This window comes from Cynocephalus volans, chromosome 5, assembly GCF_027409185.1.
Source record: "Cynocephalus volans isolate mCynVol1 chromosome 5, mCynVol1.pri, whole genome shotgun sequence".
Classification (NCBI taxonomy): Eukaryota; Metazoa; Chordata; class Mammalia; order Dermoptera; family Cynocephalidae; genus Cynocephalus; species Cynocephalus volans.
The window spans coordinates 119,338,937-119,352,846 of record NC_084464.1 but is presented as its reverse complement, the minus strand read 5'-3'; the positions used below and the strand labels follow the sequence as shown (position 1 = coordinate 119,352,846).

General features: G+C 37.9%; 1 pseudogene; it reads left to right on the top strand.

The window, feature by feature from the left end:
* The first annotated feature begins 6,232 nt into the window (after positions 1 to 6,232).
* Positions 6,233 to 13,910, top strand: part of LOC134379140 (small ribosomal subunit protein uS12-like) — a 44,570-nt pseudogene continuing 36,892 nt past the window's right edge.

Below are 13,910 nucleotides of genomic sequence, written 5' to 3'. Positions count from 1 at the left end.
AAAAAGATATTGAATATTGTCAAATGCTTTTTCTACATTTAATGAGATGGCCATTTGGTTTTTGTCATTCATTCTGTTAATATAATGTATCACATTTATTGATTTGCATATATTAAACCCTCCTTGCATCCCAGGGATACATCTCATTTGATCATGGTAGATGATCTTTTTAATGTATTTAATTCAGTGTGCTGAATTAATACATTCAAATCCTGTCAAAGATTTTTGCATCTATGTTAATCAAGAATATTGGCTTGTAATTTTCTTTTTTTGTAATGTCTTTTTCCAGCTTTGGTATCAGGGCAATACTGTCCTTGTAAAAAGAGTTTCAAAGTATTCTCTCCTCCTCAATTTTTGGCAGAATCCGAGAGGGACTGGTATTAGCTCTTATTTAAATGTTTGGTGGTACTCAGCAGTGTAGCCATAAGGTCCTGAGCTTTTCTTTCCTGGGAGACTTTTTATAACTGATTCAATCTCATTACTCATTATTGTCTGTTCAGATTTTCTGTGTCTTCATGATCCAGTCTTGGTAGATTGTATGTGTCTAGGAATTTGTCCTTTTCTTCTAGGTTATTCAATTTGTTGGTGTATAACATTTATAGTAGTCTCTTGTGATCCTTTATATTTCTGTGGTATCAATTGTAATGTCTTTCATTTCTGCTTTTATTTATTTGAATCTTTTCTTTTTTCTTAGTTTAGCTAAAGGTTTGTTGATTTTTTTAAATGTTTTCAAAAAAGCAACTCTTTGTTTCATTTGTCTCTTGTGCTATTTTCTAATTTCTATTTTATCTATTTTTCTCTGTTTTTTATTATATCCTTCCTTCTGCAAGCTTTGGGCTTTGTTCTTGCTCTAGTTCCTTGAGGAGTAACATTAAGTTGTTTATTTGATATCTTCTTTTTGATGTAAGTTTTTCTTGCTATAAACTTTGCTCTAAGAACTACTTTTGCTGTATCCCTTAAGTTTTAATATGTTGCATTTCCATTTTCATTTGTCCCAAGATTTTTTAAAATTTCCCTTTTAAGATTTTTTTATCCATCCACTGTTATTCAGCACATGTGTGTCCTTAAAAATGAGGTGAGTCTCATATAGGCAGCATACAGTTGAATCTTTTTATTTTTATTTATTCAGTCACTGTATGTCTTTTTACTGGATAATTTAATCCATTTACATTTGAGGTAATTATTGATAGGTAAGGACTTACTACCAACATTTTGTTACTTATTTTCTGGTTGTTTGGAGATTCTTTTTTCTTCTCTTGCTATCTTCCTTTGTGATGCTTTGTATTCTTTCTATTTTCGTTTTGTACTTGTACTAAAGACTTTTGTTTTGTGGTTACCATAAGGTAAGGCTTACATAAAAATTATATACTTATAAGAGCCTATTTAAAGATAATAACAACTTCACTTTGATTGCATACAGCAACTCTACACTTTTACTCCGCCCCCCATATATTTTATATTTTTGATGCTTTACATGTCATCATTACAGTCCTAGAGTATTCTGAATATGGCTCCATATTACTTATTCCATTGAGTTTTATGCTTTCATATGTTTTATGTTATTAATTAGTAGCCTTTTGTTTTAGCTTAAAGAACACTCTTAAGCAATTACTGCAAGCCAGGTCTAATGGTGTTAAACTCCCTTAGCTTTTTTTCTCTGGAAACATTTTTATTTCTTTCTCATTTCTGAAAAATAACTTTGCTGGGTAAAGTATTTGCCTTGGGTTGAATATCCCCCCCCCCAAACTTAATCCCCACTTCAATTGTTGAGGGTGGGAAATCCTATTATGGTAATTGAAAAATGGGGCCTTGAAGTAGTTGAAGATTAGATTGCAGGACCATGCCATAATAAATGGATTAATAATGGTGGTCAGGGGTGTGGTTCTGAGTGCTTTAAAAGGAGGCCACATGAGAATCTCTCTCTCTCTCTGCCATTTTCTGTCATTTGAGACCCCTGCATTGCTGTAAATTCACCACCAAAGAAGACCCTCACCATATGTATTTCCTGGACTTTGTACTTCCCAGCCTCTGAAACTGTAAGCAATACATTTTGTTTTCTTATAAATTACCCAGTTCCAGGTATTTTGTTATAAGCAACAGAAATGTAGTAATACAGAAAATTGGTACCAGAGAAGTGAAGTGCTGCTCATAACAAGTACTAAAAAATGTGGAAGTGGCTTTGGAACTGGGTATCAAGGAGAGGCTGGAAGAATTTGGAAGAATAGGCTGGAAAAAAGCCTAGATGCTTTTGAAAGTTTAGAAGACAGGAAAACTAGGATAAGTTTGGAATGTTTTTGAGACTGGTTAAATGATCATGACCAGAATGCTTATGGAAATATGGACTGTAAAGACTATTTTAAGGAGGTCTCAGATAGAACAAGAAGTAGTTTTTTGGAAACTGGGGCAAAGATAACCCTTGCTATGAACTGGCAATGAACTTGGCTGTATTCTGTTTATGCCCAAAAGCTGGCTCAGGGTATTTGGTAGAAAAAATTTCTAAGCAGCAAAGTATTAAGGAAGCTGCATGGCTACTTGTAACAGCCTATGCTGAGTATGGTAGCAAAGGCATGATGTAAAGCCAGAATTTAAAAGGGAAGCACAGCATTAAAATTGGAAAATTTGTAACCTGGCTGTATGGTAAAGAAGCAGAAAGCATTTTCAGGAGAAAAATGGGATGGTGAGAAGAAGATTAATACAAAAGAAAGGGATTATCAAGAAAAGGGGGGAAAGGCCCTGAAGGCATTGCAGAAGCCTCTGGGGCCAGCTCTTCCATTACAGGTGAAGAGGCCTAGGGAGACAGAATGGTCTTGGAGAACAGGCTTGAGGCACCCTCCACCATCTCACTGCCCAGGGCCACCTAGGGGAACTGTTTCAAGCACCAGCACACTGGCTTCTTTGGCTGCTCCACCCATGGCTAAATTGTCCCCTCCTATGGCTAGATCTGCAGCTTTAGAAAATGCAAGCCAGAAGCCTTGGCAGCATCCACATGGCGTTAGGTCTGCAGGCTTGCAGGATGTGAGCTGTGAAGATTTGGGAGTCTCCACCCCAATTTCAAAAGATGTATGAAAATGCTTGGGGGCCCAGAAAGAGGTCTGTTGCAGGGGTGGATTCACTGCATAGATTCTTTGCTAGAGTGATGCCAAGAGGAAATGTGGGGTCAGAGTTGCATCAGAGAAACCCCATCAGCATCACACCTAGTGAAGCCATGGGAGCAGGACCACCACGGAGTCCCCCAGAATTATGGAGCTACCAGAGTTCAGTGGCAGCCTGCAAGAGCTGAAGCATTGCCTGAAACCAGGAAAGCCATAGAAGCAGAGCTGCCTGAGAACTTTGGAACCCAATCCCCACACCAGTGGGCAGATGACATTGAACATGGAGTCATGGTACACGATTCACCAGTTGTAAGATTTGATGCCTGTCCTGGTGAGTTTCAGACTTGTTTAGGACCTTTTACCTCTTTCTTTTGGCCTATTTCTCCCTTTTTGAACATGAATATGTACTCTATGCTTGTACCACAATTAAATCTTGGAAGTACATAATTTGTTTTGATTCCATATATGGGACCTTGAGAGTTTGGACTCTTGAGTTGAAACAAGTTAAGACTTTGGAGGTATAGGGATGAAATGAGGAATTCATATGTAAAAATGATATGAGTTTTGTGGGGCCGGGGACAGAATGCCTTGGGTTAAATGTCCCCCCAGAACTTAATCCCCACTGCAATTGTTGAGGGTGGGAAATCCTATTATGGTAATTGAAAGGTGGGGCCTTGAAGAGGTGATTAGAATGTAGGACCATGCCATAGTGAATGGATTAATAATGGTGGTCAGGGTGTCTGGTTCTGAGTGATTTGAAAGGAGGCAACATAACAGTGTCTCTCTCTCTCTGCTCTGCCATTTTCTGCCATTTGAGACCCCTGCATTGCTGTAAATATATTTTTAAATATATTATCCCATTCTCTTTTGGCATAGAGTGTTTCTGCTAAAAAATAATCTATAGATAATAATATTGATACTCCTTTGTATGTGAAGTGTTTCTTTTTTATTGCTACTCTCAGGATTTTTTTCTTTGTCTTTGATTTTTTGATAGTTTGATTATTATTATGTTGGTGTTGATGAACTCCTCTTTGGGTTGAATTTGACTGGAGGCTTCTGTGCTTCCTGCAGCTGAATGCTGCCATTTGTCTTCAGATTAGGGAAGTTTTTATCCATTATTTCTTTGAATATGCTTTCTAGCTTACTCTTTCTCTCTCTCTTTTTTGACTCCGCTTATGTAAAGGTTTGGTCTCCTGATATGGTCCCATAATTCCTGTAGATTTTCTTTATGCTTTTTCATTCTTTTGGTGTTTTTGTTCCTTTGACTGGATAATTTCAAAGATTCTGTCTTTGAGCTCACTGATTCTTCTGCTTGATCAAATCTGCTATTAAAGCTTAATATTGAATTTTTCAGTTCAGTCATTGTATTCTTCATCTCTGGGATTTTTTTTTTTAGAAATTAATCGTGCTTATTTCTTTGTCAAACTTTGTGTTTTGTTCATATTATTGTTTTCCAAATTTTATTTAATATTCTATCCATATATACTTATGGTTTGATAAACTTCTTTAGGAAGATTATTCTTAATTATTTGTTGGTCATTTTATAGATCTCTGTTTCTTCAGGGTCCATTACTAGAGCTTTGTTAGTTTCTTTTGGTGTTGTCATTCCCTGATTTTTTGTAATTCTTATGTCTTTGTGTTGTTGTCTGCACATTTAAGGAGATGGCCTCCTCTTTTAGTCATTATAAGTGTTCTTAGGCAGAGATAGACCTTCACTATTTAGATTAGCTTGTAATTCTGGAAGGGCCTGCTTGTGATGACACCAGGCAGGCAGTGCTTTTTGTGGGTTCTCCAGTTGGCTGGGCCACTGCCATTGCTCTAATTTGGGGTTGAGCTACTGGTTGGGCTTCACTGTCTGGTGAGATCATTGGCTAGGTTCTGCTACTAGGTGGTACTGCTGGCTGAGCACTGCAATGGATTCTGATCATGCTAGTCACAGGATGTATTCCCTGGCTGGGCAATTCTGCTATTGCAATCTTCACTTGGGCAGGGCTGAAGGCTGGGCTCTGAGTTCAGGCATAGTTGCTGATCAGGATGGGCAGAACAAGAGTCTATGTTCCTTTAAAATGCATAATTGAGGATTGCCTCTCTGTCAGGGTATAGACATGGGGTGGGCTTTTGGCTGAGTTGAGATGCTGTTTGACCTCCAAGGTCAAGCAGGTCTAGCCTCTACATTTCTCTAAAATGGATAGAGGCAGGTGTCTCTCTTCCTGGGTGGAGACATTGGGTGGGAATTTTGGCTGAGTGGAGCCACTGCTTGACTTCCATGGTAAGGCAAGTCTTGTCTCTATCTTTCTACAAAATGAGTGGAGACAGGCATCTCTCTGCCTGTGTAGGGCTGTTAGGGTAGGCTCTGAGGCTGGATGTGGAGACCAGTTGTCCAGGGGCTCAGGCTGGGTTTAACTTCTATATTTTTGAAGGCAACCAGCTCAGCTTTGCTGGTTGGCTATGAAGTTGGCTGGTAACTCTGATCCTGACAATCACAGCTGACAGAAACACAGAGGTACCACTAAGGGCCACATACTGATCACTGTGACCTCTGCCTTCTTTTTCATTTCTACCTGACCCTGGTGTCTAGCCATGTCATTGACCTCAGAGTCACTTGTAAGATGAGACCAGAGTAAGCTTTCTGGCAAGCATCACAGAATGCTAGAGAAGCTAGATAACTACCCCCAGTTCTCTTTTCTCCCTGCAGAATCCTTGGGCCCAGGGAAATCCTCTCCATCTGTCATTGTGCCACCTTAAGAGAGGGGGAGGGATGGCAGAGTTGAAGTGAGACCATGCTTCTTACCCTCCTAATCTGGTTTACATTCAGTTCTATGTTCCATAAAGGTGTCTCAGGCTTGTTTCTAAGTTTGCAGGTTTTCAAAAAGATGTCCTGGTCTGTGGGTAGTTGATAGTTGAACTCTCTGGTGGGTGGGAGGAGTAAAACCTGAAACTTCCTATTCTGCCATCTTGCTGCCTTCCTCTGGAGTGCAGAGAATTCTTGATGTTGTGTTTGAAACAAGAGTTTGTTGAGTCAGAAAAAAATTATTTTGACAGGGTATTTTAAAAATTAATTATTATTTCTAAGGTTTTGAAATTTCTCCAGCAACCCTGAAATACTCCCTGACTGAGATCATAGAGCATATAAACAAACAATGGTGACAGTACACCCCAAGGGCTATGGAACTCAGGTAAAAAGTCATTTTTCTTTTCAGCTTCTGAGAACAGAAAAAAATAATGTTTAATTCCACCCTAGGATCAGATTCTAACTGTTAAGAGTGTCCCCAGGAATTAAAATAAAAACACTATAGGCTCAAAAATGAATCATAGGTAATTGCTATGTACCTCTAGTTTATTTTATTGTTTCATTGTAATCATTTCTGGATTATTTTGTCCTTATCAAGTTGACAGCCTGCTTATTTAGCTCTGATATGAAGAAAAGCAAACTTCATATCACTAATACAATAGAGTAAAAAAGTAGAAGGATGCATCCATTTCATTACAAGCCCTTGATATGATGCTAAGATGTGCTGTCTATGGTGAATATTTCATGTACTAAGTTGTTCTTCAAGGTCTTGAAAAATATTGTTAAATGCTTCCTTAGAAATTGCTCCCATGTTTTATGTGTCTGTGTAAATCAATAATTCCCAATGGGGATGATTTTGCCCCACAGGGAATATTTGCCTGTATCTGGAGACATTTTTTGATTGTCACAACTTGGAAGGTTTTGTGTTTTTGGCTATCTAGTGTGTAGAAACCAACATTGCTGCTAAATGTTTCCCAATGCACAGGACAGCCCCTCACAGCAATGAATCATCCAACCCACATGTCAATAGTGCTGATGCTGAGAAACCCGGTGTAAGCTTATATGTATAAGTCTGCACTTAGTCCTGTGACAATTACATGTTACCTGTGAATTTATATCCATTTATGCAAAAATAAACAAAAATGTCTTAAAAAGCAGCTGACTATTTTTATTTGTTTTTCTGGTGGCTGGCCAGTATGGGATCCAAACCTGTGACCTTGGTGTTATACGGCTATGCTCTAACCAACTGAGCTAATTGGCCAGCCAAAAATCAGCTTACTTTACTTATGTAAAAACTTTTACCCATAGCAGAAAGATCACTCAGAGTAAATGTTTCCAATATTTTCATGTTTATCAGTGCTCTGTGTGAGATAAAAATCTGTTCAAAATGTAAAAATGGCCATGTAGAAAAAAAGGAACAATAGTTAAAACAGAGTTTGATCTTTATGCTTTATGTATATAGAAAATAACTACTAAAAAACACATTTGAAATACTAATTATCTCACTTCATGATACTTTAATCATGTTCCACTTTGTGATGTCATTTTTCTTGCTAGCCAAAGAAATATTTTTTAAATAAATAAAACTCAAAGATGTTTCTTAAATGTACTTCTTTATGAAGTATTCTTATCTCTATCCTTAACTAAAAATAAATGTCTGCAACATTTTAATTGAAGATCCATAAAAATGGCATCTCAGCAAATGTGCTAATATAATTGATCAGATCTTTGGTCTTTTCTGAAAATAATTGCAGACAATAGAATTCCTTCCAGCTGGTTTATGAGGAACAAGGTCTTTTAGAAAATATTATGCAGTTTACAGAATATTTTGGAGTGTTCGAATATTGCATTTGAGGACACAGTCAAGAATAGAGCAGCCAGGAGAAAAGCCAAAAGATACCACCGGACCTAGATGGTGAAATGCAACTGTGCTTCCCCTTCCCTCGATATGCCAAGTCAGAATCTTTACCATAGCTTCAGAGGGGCACCTCTGCCATCATTCATGCTAGGAGACACAGTTTTCTGTGCATAGCCAACACGCCATGCTGCACGTGGCCTCTTCCAAATCAAGTATAAGTGGCTCAACTTAATGAACGATAGATAGATTGCACTACCCTGGCTGCTAGGGAGTGTGAAAATGTAGATTTTTAACTTTTCAGTCTTTATAGTTCTAGCAGTCAAGTTAAAAAGAATTGAAATGGGAACTGAGTGAGTCAAACTACAGTATCTGTCACAGTCATGGAGCTCACATTCCAGTAGGAGCTCAATAAATCAATTAGGATTAGAGTCAGCTACACATAACAAAAACTAAACTAAATTATAATATCTTGTTATCTAAAAGATGTTTGTCCCTTACATAAAAGAAGCCTGAAAATGTGAAAGATTGCAAAAATCACCCCTATTCTTCTTTCCTCCTGATACCAACCCCTTTGTTGTATAAATTGCAATTGCTCTCACTGAAGAGGTGGAATCTATTTCCTTGAATCCAGGCTGGTCTTGTGACTTGCTTTGGCCAATAGAATGAGGCAGAAGTACTGGTGTTCTAGTTCCAAGTGTAAAGTATAAGAGGTTTGGCATGTTTCAAGTTGCTTGTTTAGCCTCTGTCATTTTCATGTGAAGGATGTGCCCAGCTGGTCTGCTGTAGGATGAAAGGCACATGGAGCAGAACTGAGTAATGACAATTGCCCCATTTGAACCTAGCCTAGATCAGCCAACTCCCAGTTGACCCCAAGAAGCATGAGGGGGCCCAGCATCAGATCAGCTGAATCCCACATGTGTGTGAGAAATAAATATTTATTTTGATATGCCACTAAAGTTTTGTGGCCATTTCTTACTCAGTATTACTCTAGCAATATAACTGGTACAGGAACAAAGTGGTCTGCTGCAAATATGAGAGCTCAGAAGTGTTAGGGACCCAAGCTCCTTCTATTTTGCAGTTATGCATCCTCACTTTATAGCTTCCATTTCATGGTCCAATTTGGCTGCTTAGCCATCCCATCCAAATTCCAGCCAGTAAGGCAAAAAGAAGTAAAGAGGACAGAGGCTTCTATTAGAGAAATCTCCTTGTAGATTTGCATAAGAACTTACGTATAGTCACATCCAGCTGCAAGGAATGTGGACTGGAAAATGTACTCTTTATTCCTACTGCCTGTGCCTACATAAAAATTGAGGGCTCTATCACTAAAAAAGCGGGGGGAGGACAGATACTAGGGGATAATTGGGAGCCATATGTACCAACAAACATACTGACAGAAAAAAAGCTATTTCCCCACTTCTGTTCACATTTGGGGCTCTTAACAAATGAAGGCAGTTTTCTAAACTTAAGGTACATTTTTTTCTGGCTAGACTGCCAAATTATAAGACTTAATAATTAAAGAAATTAATATTCATAAACCTAAAATAGAAGTTTTATCCTATGGCATTTTACTGCTTTGTGCAATTTTGCTTTTTGCCAAAGGAACGAAAACTTTTTGGTAATAGTCCCAACAGAGTGTTCCAACTGTCTAAATAATTCAGCCATTGTTAGCCAGTGTTAGAGCAAAACACGGCATTCATTTTTGTCTTAAGTGGTCATCAAGCATAACAGTTGCCACCTGGGCTGAAAGACTAGCTTTGAAAAAAACATTTTGGAATATGGTAAAAGGACCAGTAGTGAAAGAGGAATTGCTTCGGTACATACTTGCAGGGCCACGGTTCATCCCCCGCACTATAGAATTCACCTGGCAATGCTTAATCAGCTATATTCTTGAGAAAGGAATTCAAAATCAATGAGAAGAAACACCAATGATTATAAACTATGATCATTAAAACTATGCACCAATTTTTTATTGAAACAATATTTGTGGGGTACAGAGTTGACTATCAGTATTTGTGTACAATATGTGACGATCAAATCAGGATAATTAGCATATTCATCATTTCAAAATGTAATCATTCTTTGTATGCACCAATAATTTAAACTATAATTTAATCTATACAGTAGTCCCCCCTTATCTGTGGTTTTGCCTTCTGTGGTTTCAGTTACCCATGGTATAGTACAAGATATTTTGAGAGAGTCCACATATATGTAACTTTTATTAAAGTATATTGTTATATTTGTTCTATTTTATTATTAGTTGTTGTTAATCTCTTATAGTGCCTAATTTATAAATTAAACTTTATCATAGATACGTATATACAAGAAAAAAAGTAGTATATATATAGGGTTTAGTACTGTGCATAGTTTCAAGCATCCACTGGGAGTCTTAGACTGTATCCCCCATAGATAAGGAGAGACTGCTGTAATTTCCCTATTCTTGAGTTCTTAATTTCAAAACCAAATCCTAAATTCACTTGAGCAGAACTATATTTTTTAAGGATGTTAAATGAAATTTATACATTAACTTTGGATGTTTTACATGCATACCGTACACCTACATTTGGTAGACATTGAAATCATTCCCTCCCCCCGGTTCCCGCCAGTTCCATGTGACTTTTCAGAACCTGTTCATATGAGCTTCTCAGAGTCAGTCTTCACAATCCCTGCAAAGTGACAATGGGGCAAATTACTAGCTATAGATAAGTGAAACAGTGATAGACACCTGACCTCGGATTGCAAAATTGTACAGTCCTCTCTTCCAGAACTTTGTAATTGAGATATGAGATACAGCAAATTTAAGCTCTTAAACTGAGGACCTAAAAGAATTATAGGGCAGCTGTTTGCTATGGTATGCCTGCCTAGGTGTTGAACATCAGACTTTGGAGAGATTGGAGAATGACACAAACAAGGAGAGAGAGAGAGAAAGAGAGAGAGTGAGAAAGAGAGAGAGAGAGAGAGAAGCTGTCTCAGTTTCTGATGACTTTCCTGGCTTTAGTACCTCATAAAGCCAAATCAAGCAACCTATTTGCATCTGAGCCGACATATTGTCTTCCTTCCTGTTACAAGCTCCCACGACCAACTGTACAAGCTACCGTCTGAAGCCAGTCTCTCCACTTGTAAGCTGGATCACACTCTCTATCTCCTAATCAAGGACATCATTCCAGATATTATTCCCAATTTATCCTAAGACATCAATTATTTTCCCAATACTAAATTATTCCCCTAGTGTCAAAGTAGTACCTGGAACAGGTGCTAAATAAATATTTGTTGAATGGACTCACCTCATGGGGAAAAACATAGTCTACACGGATCAGGACTGCAGGGAAATAGATTGGCACTACTACAGCAAGAGAAGGGATCAGGGAGCAGGGGCCAGGGTGAGGTGGGGTGTGAACCTACACCACTGGAGAAATACTTGGAAACATCATAGCCCTGAGACACAGGCTCACCAAAAGATCGAGATTTAATGACAAGATTAAAGAATGCTATCTCTCTTCCATACCTTATCATAATACCAACAGGGCTTCAGCATGAGCATAATAACAATGGATTGCAGCTGAAAGAACTATAAGGCACAGACGATCGCGGAGGGAGAGTACTCAGGAAAGCCCCAAGTCGAGGAGACAAAAACAAGGTCACTAGAGCAATTTTAAAACTCTGACACCTATAGCAACAGCAAACTAACATAGCCCAACTTCTAGACCAATTAATATAAATTCTCACACTGAAGGCCTATTTTCCTTAGTTCCTACTACTTGATACATGATGTCCAGCTTTCAAGAGTAGCCTAAGGAGACAGGATGATTAAACGTAACATGGTATCTTGGATCAGATTCTGAAAAAGAAAAAGGACATTGGAGGAAAAGCTAAGGCATTCTGAACATTTTAGTTAATAATAATATATCGATATTTTCTCATTAATTGTAACAAATGTACTGTGCTAATGTAAGATATTAATAACTGGGGGAAATGGATGTGGAGTATATAGAAACTGTATATCTTTGCAATTTTTCTGTAAATCTACAACTATTTTTAGAAGTTTATTAAAAAATCATAAGAAAAGCTGAATACCATTGTAGATAATTATCACTTCAGGTCACATTGCTCCCTTGGTATATTCTGTTCTCTCACAGAGAATGTTATCCTTGGAAGATAGATGTAAGCATCTCTGTTGGATATCTACATCCCACAGCAACAGAAATGAATGTTCACGTGGACTTGTTTGGTTTTCATGCCAGCAAGTGGTGTGTTCTTTTGCCTTCCATATGTTCATGGATGATACCAACACCTGAGGCTCCACCATTCAATTTAACTATGGTTTTGGAGTTCAACAAATGTTTATTAAGTAGCTACTAAATAAAAAGTAATAAATAACTAAGAATGATTAAAATTTCAGCCTTAAAGAAGTTTATAACCAAAAATGATTAAGTCATATCAAACTAAAAAGCTTCTGCACAGCAAAAGAAACAATTAAAAGAGTTAAAAGACAACCAACAGAGTGGGAGAAAATATTTGCAAAATATACATCTGACAAAGGATTAATATCCAGAATATATAAGGAACTCAAACAACTTTACAAGAAGAAAACAAGCAACCCAATTAAAAAATGGGCAAAAGAGCTAAGTAGGCATTTCTCTAAGGAAGATATACAAATGGCCAACAGACATATGAAAAAATGCTCAACATCACTCAGCATCCGGGAAATGCAAATCAAAACCACATTGAGATACCATCTAACCCCAGTTAGGATGGCTAAAATCCAAAAGACTATGAATGATAAATGCTGGCGAGGCTGCGGAGAAAAAGGAACTCTCATACATTGTTGGTGGGACTGCAAAATGGTGCAGCCTCTATGGAAAATGGTATGGAGGTTCCTTAAACAATTGCAAATAGATCTACCATACGACCCAGCCATCCCACTGTTGGGAATATACCCAGAGGAATGGAAATCATCAAGTCGAAGGTATACCTGTTCCCCAATGTTTATCGCAGCACTCTTTACAATAGCCAAGAGTTGGAACCAGCCCAAATGCCCATCATCAGATGAGTGGATACGGAAAATGTGGTACATCTACACAATGGAATACTACTCAGCTATAAAAACGAATGAAATACTGCCATTTGCAACAACATGGATGGACCTTGAGAGAATTATATTAAGTGAAACAAGTCAGGCACAGAAAGAGAAATACCACATGTTCTCACTTATTGGAGGGAGCTAAAAATTAATATATAAATTCACACACACACATACACACACACACACACAAACGGGGGGGGGGGAGAAGATATAACAACCACAATTATTTGAAGTTGATACAACAAGCAAACAGAAAGGACATTGTTGGGGGGGAGGGGGAGGGAGAAGGGAGGGAGGTTTTGGTGGTGGGGAGCAATAATCAGCTACAATGTATATCGACAAAATAAAATTTAAAAAAAAAAAAAAAATGATTAAGTCATATACCCGATAGCTATAACAAAATATGTAAAATTCTGTACTGGGTAGTCATAATTGGGGGAGTATATAAAGGAATTAGAAACTATGATTTATAAAATGTAATAGATTCCATATTACTTAGAAAAAAAAAGGGCACAGAGTCACAAACGTGTGAAAGAAATTTAAGATCACATTCGTATACTGTAAGAGGATAGGTCTAATTATCATAATGCAGGTATTTTAGAAATACATTTTCTTAGTTTTTTTTTTTCTACTGTCTACCTCCAACATTTTTCCTTTCTTTCTTTTTTTTTTTTTTTTGTCTTTTTGTGACCGGCCGCACCGCGCTCAGCCAGCGAGTGAACCGGCCATCCCTATATAGGATCCGAACCCGCGGCGGGAGTACTGCCGCGCTCCCGGCGCCTCACTCTCCCGAGTGCGCCATGGGGTCGGCACCTCAACATTTTTCCTTTCTAATTGATAGTGAGCAGAATTGACCCTAATAGCATTCCCATAAGTATACAAAAAAGGTGTTTTTTTTTTTTTAAATCAAGTACCTCCAAAATAGCTTTTTCTTATAATTTCATTTTGGATTCTTGAAGCCAGTTAAGCCCTTTAACACTGCTCTGCATTGTCATCCAAACTGCAAGCCCCTGGGATCATTCATTTCTTCTACCCTCATTCTCACCTAGCTGGCCTTCCATGTTCCTATCTCCTCACCTCTGAATTCAC